At 40.6% G+C, this 5,889-nt stretch overlaps 1 pseudogene; it reads right to left on the reverse strand.

Annotated features, from left to right (window-relative positions):
- Positions 1-211: 211 nt before the first annotated feature.
- On the reverse strand, positions 212-898 carry LOC150021461 (serine/arginine-rich splicing factor 3 pseudogene; annotated as a pseudogene).
- Between the last annotated feature and the right edge of the window lie 4,991 nt (positions 899-5,889).

Here is a 5,889-nt window from a genome sequence, read left to right on the forward strand (position 1 = left end):
GTTTAGTTTCCATAATACTAAAATCACACTTTAGCTGGGAGGGGTTAAGAGGTTTATCATCAGTCTTTGCAAGACTCAAGTTCAAAGGAAAACAAATTTTGCTTAAGGGAACATTGTAAAGTAACAATTCTTGTTATTACATGCCTCATATGATCCATTTTCAAACCATAGAGAATTACATCTTTATGTAACTGTTCCATGACAAACAAAAGTGAACAGCTAAAACATCTTAAAAATGCACCAAGCTTATGAAGTCTCAAACGAAACTTGAATTTTCTGTACATACTCCTGTCAAATGAAATTATATCCTGTACACCACTCCTCTTGCAAACTGGTCTTCTATTTCCTTTCATTTGACTTAGATTGGCTACGAGACCTAGAGAAAGATCGGGACTGCTTGTGATTTCTCTCCCGAGACAGTGATCTCTCTCTTCACCTATCTAGAAAGGAACCTGCTACGGCTGCGTGAGAAGCTTCTCCGTCTTGGAGATCTGCGACGAGGTGGAGGACTCCTTCTCCGATAATCATCTCGAGGGCGACGACCCCAAGAGGGAGGTGGGCCACGATTTCGACTTCTCTTTTCACCATTAGACACTTCCACTCTTACTCGGCAGCCACACAGCGTTCTCCCGTCTAGCTCTCGGACCTCATCGGCTGCATCTCGAGGATCTTCAAATTCAACAAAACAAAGCCGGGAGGGTTTCTAGCAACCCACATACTTCGGAGTGGTCCATAATAGCCAAAAGCTCGTTCCAATTCAGTCTTGTTACTGTTGTTTCCAAGATTACCTACATAAACCTTACAATCCAATGGACAGGAATCACGATGCATTTCGAGATCTTCAGCTAGAACCGCAGCGGCTTAAACCCACACACCTTCGGACAGCTCTTCCGCTCCCCTCCGCTCGGCTCCAACAGCTCCTATCTCTTGCCCGGCGTCCACGAAATGGCCTTAACAAGACTTTTTCAATGACAGATTAATCAAAACGAAATTGCATGATAGAGTTGAATTGCCATAAAATACAGAGGAAAAATTATATTATATGATTTTGAAGTTTAGTCTGTGGGCAACTTAAGAAATCGTGATACTGTTACAGGAGAGTGTAAGAAACGAAGACAGAAATGGAAAACAGTTTTTCTGTGAGCACTGAGAAGGGGCTATTAAATCTGGCCCCACTTTTATTTCCTAGAATTTATAAAGGACTCCCACAAACCAATAAAGAAAAAAAAATAAGAATTCAGTGTAAATTGTCAAAATAAACAAATAGCTAACAGAAAAGAAACATCAACTAGTAGATAGTAAATATGAATGGCTGTTCAGTCACAGTAGGAAAGAGAGAAGTTCAAATGAAAGCCAACTTTAGTTACTACCTCATGTCTCTGAAAATGCTGTTTGGACAAGAATAATGAATGAGAATATTTATATTCCACTGATGAAGGCAACTTCTTTTTAGAGCGATTAGCAGTATCTATTATTCTGAAGATTGTATACCTAATCAGAAAGCATACTTATAGGGACTTCCGGCCAAGGTGGAGGCTTAGACGGACATGCTCGGCCTCCCTCTACAACTAGAGAGGAATACAACTACTTCAAAACAAAAGATAACTAGAAATTCCAGTAAATAAAACTACACGGGAGCCCAACGTACAAAGTTATAAACCAATGGTGCTCTTTGGGCAGGTAAGAGCGAAAGTGGGTGGTGCTGTTTGCAGTCGCACCAGGGACAGCGGCGGGGAGAACAATCCCAGCGGCAGGGAGAACAATCCCAGTGGCAGGGGGACGATCCCAGCTGCAGTCAAACCCCGGCGGCTCGCGACCCCAACTCTGGGAGAAGCAGCCACCACATCGCCTCAAACAGTGAGGCCCAGGGGGACAGGAGGACGGATCCCAGTCTCCTAGCGGAATAACTGTGTGAATCCATCTTGGACCCCTGCCCCCACACAAAGCGCCACAGGGCTGCGAAATAGGTTGCGGATCTCCACTGGTCGCTGGGCAGTGACGACAAAGCGCCGGCAAGAAAGGTTGTGGATCGGCGCCAGTCACTGGATTGTGACGAGTACACAGGCACTGCCCCCTATAGCCGGCCCAAGAAAGCAAAACGCATCTGTCAAAATGAGGCAGACAACTATAGAAATCCTGGTGGTGCAGCTCACCAGGCAACAGATGAAGAATCTGACAGATGAACAAATAAGAAACCTGTCAGAGGCTCAGTTCAGGGCCATTGTTATCAGGTGGCTCACAGAATTAACAAAAGATCTGGAAAAAGATGAGAAAGAATCGAAAAACACTCATACTGAAAGGAACAAAACCACATACGAGACAGATGGTGAGGAAATAAAATCCAGAGTTCAAATCAACAAACCAGATCACAAAGAAGGAACAAACAGTCAACCAGTGCAGAGAGAAAAACCGGGAAGCAAGGAAAATGATGAGAGGATCAGAAACCTCTGGGACGGCTATAAAAGGCCCAACATAAGAATCATTGGTTTGCCAGAAGGCGAAGAAGATGAACTAGAAATTGAAAAATTAAGTGAAAATATAATAAAGCAGAACTTCCCAAACTTGGGGAAAGAAATAGACTTACAGGTCCAGGAAGCACAGAGAATTCCAAAACAACTGGACCCAGGGAGAACCACTCCAAGACACATTATAATCAAAATGTCAAAAGTTAAAGATAAAGAGAGAATCTAAAAGCAGAAAGAGAGAAGAAAAGAATTATGTACAAAGGGGTCCCAATTAGACTATCAGCTGACTTCTCAAGGGAGACCCTGCAGGCAAGAAGGGACTGGCAAGAAATATTCAAAGTAATGAAAATCAAAAACCTACAACCACGAATACTCTATCCAGCGAAACTGTCATTCAGAATAGAAGGGCAGAGAAAGTGTTTCCAGGACAAAATAAAACTGAAAGAGTTCATTAGATCCAAGCCACTGTTATATGAGATGTTAAAGGGACAGGTTTAGAAAAAGGAGGATCAAAACTATGAACACTAAAATGAAAACTGCATCACAAGAAACAACAACAGAAGCTAGGGAATTGAAACAAAGGCAAACTAAACAGGCAACGAGAGTGGAAAAAGAACTATAGGTATGGGAAGCATATTGGGGGGAGGTCAGCAGGGAGGGGGAAGGGGGAGAGGGAGGGAGAGATTATATAGGAATTAAGGAGCATGGTAGGAGGGAATGGAATAGACAGAGAGAGGTTGAGAAGAACTATATGCACAACTAATGGACATGGTCTAAAAGTGGGGGACAACTGGAGGGAGGGGGGCCACCGGGTGGAGGGGAGAAGAGGGAAGGGAAATTGGGACAAATGTAACATTATAATCAATAAAACACGTTAAAAAAAAAAGAAAGCATACTTATAGGTATATAAATATACCTATATACAGGTAAATAATCATACATATTCATAAGAAAATACTTCAAAAAATATCACAATCACAAAATTTATTAACAACTTAAAAGTCTATTAAAAGACCAAGTAAATAAATTCTGACATCATCATACATTAAAATGTTAAAAAACAGTAAAAATAAATTCATGGCAACAGAACATTCAATATGAATAAAATAGAAATACATTAGGCAAAGCCCTACAATTTAATGATACCATTTATTCAGAAATGAAAATGTGCAAAATGAGACTATGTATGAAACTATATACATATTTAGCAAAAATATGAATAGATGAAACTGATAAATAATTGTATTGATGACTTCCTCTGCCAGAAAATAAAAGTGACTCAATTATTTCATTTCTTAGATAGTGGGAACATTTACATTCCATAAATATTTTAATATATTATCTATATTTATATATTATATTTACACATATAATATATACAAATATTTATATATTATAAATATAATATAAAACTCTGACTCCAAAAAACCTCCGCTGCCTTGCGGCATACCTCTTCAGGGGAAAGGCTAAGGGAGTAAACCCTGACAGAAAATCCGGAGCCGGAGTCCCTAAGGCGGTTTGACGTTGTAGTCAACACCGGCAACTCCTGCGGCGTACCTGAAACCAAGCTGTATTGACTCTGTCTTTCCCTTGGACCCTTCAGCTGCAAAGAGAGGGGGGGTCTGCTGCATGGGCAACAGCAGACCCTCCATATCACCCTGCCCAGGCTCTGTAGCTTCAGCTTCACTGGAGAGGACACTCCAGCGTCATTGCAAGATGTCGATTCAACACGGGAGGAGACAGATACCGTGTCACTCCCGAGTCGGACTGCACAGCCATTCTCGGCGGTGCAGATAGACTCTTAAGAAGCTACACCATCGTCTCTCGAGACGGACGGCTGCCGACGACGACGACGATATACATGGTAGGGCAAAAGTAGGTTTTACAGATGTGAGTGTAAGAAATCCAAAATTTAATCTTGTATCATCATTTATTATTATTGTATTATTTTCCATACAAACAACTGTAAATCTACTTCTGCCCCACCCTTATATATAAAATTATATATCCTTTACATAATTCTACCTGTCTGCAATATCTCATAATAATTTAAATTAATGGAATTTGATAAGTACTCTAACTTTTTATAGTTTGGAGTAAAAGGACAAGTCAGAACGAAAGCTGTGGAATAATGCAAACCGTGGATGACTTGCCCTCAAACCAGTTTCAACTTCACTTCTCCCTCTGCCATTGAAACTCAGTAACATTTTTGTTACCTGTCTGTTTTAAAATTTTAGTGACATTTTCACCTCTTCAGGCCTGATTGAGAAGATGTAGCAAGAGACAAGATCAAAGTACAGGCAAAGGCTTTAGTTTGGCTTTTGATGTAAGAGGATCTTTTTCTAAGAAAGAAAAAAACAATTTGATGCATGCAGTTTTGAACTGCTCAGTCTAGTATTTTTAATATCTAATGAGAAGATAATGAGAACATGTCTTAAATGAATGGTCTGCATTATTCATTTCCTACTTTCATTTTGCTATGGTGAACTTCCTGTGTGATTACTATTTCTCACTCTCTACGTGTCCACTGAGTGCTACTAACTCAATTTTTGGATCTAAGTAGCAGGTCAACTAATTCATATATTGCTGGGACACTGAGGAAAGTGAAAACAGAAAAATGTTCATTTGCTTTGGAAACATGAAAAGCACATCCGACCTGGACAAAGCAGTTTTGATGCAGTGGTTGTGTGGGTCAGGAAGAGAAGCTAAAGAAGTGTTGAGAAGTAAAAGAAAAGTGAATGCAAGGGCATATGGGAAGGAAGTTTAGCTATGATGAAGCAGTAGAAAATACAGTATAAGTTGGTACCAAGAGAGCTATGGGGAACTTGGGAAGGTTTTCTTATGTTGCCCTTGTTGTTTTGTTCTGTTTTGTTTTGTTTTTTAACCCTCACCCAAGGACATGTTTCCACTGATTTTTAGAAAGAGAGGAAGGGAGAAAGAGAAACATCAATGAGAGAGAGAAACATCGATCTGTTGCCTCCCATACATGTTGCAACAGGGGATCAAACCCACAACCTGGGTTCACCTGGCCGGAAATGGAACCAGCAATCTTTTGGTGCACAGAGCAACACGCCATCAACTGAGCCATGCGACTAGGGCTCTTATTTTAATTAGAATTAGAAGACCATGTTTTTGTGTTGATGCAAGAGAGAGAGAAAAGTTGATAATGTGGCTGTTTCACAACTCTTCCAGATTCAACACTTCCAGGACTGAATTCATTGTCCCACCCCTCCCACCTCCACGTAGTCTGCCTGTCCTGCTCTCATCTCTAAATCAATTTAGAGAAGTTCCATCCACTGTTACCTAAAATGAAAGTCATCTTAGATTGCTTCTCCTCCCCTTGCATGTTCCATATGCAGTTTGTCACTAAATACTATAAAATCTTCCTCCTAAATTATAGAAGTGCTCCTCTTCCCCATCCTAC

This window comes from Furipterus horrens, unplaced genomic scaffold (genome assembly GCF_987537825.1).
Source record: "Furipterus horrens unplaced genomic scaffold, mFurHor1.1.pri manual_scaffold_1, whole genome shotgun sequence".
Lineage (NCBI taxonomy): Eukaryota > Metazoa > Chordata > Mammalia > Chiroptera > Furipteridae > Furipterus > Furipterus horrens.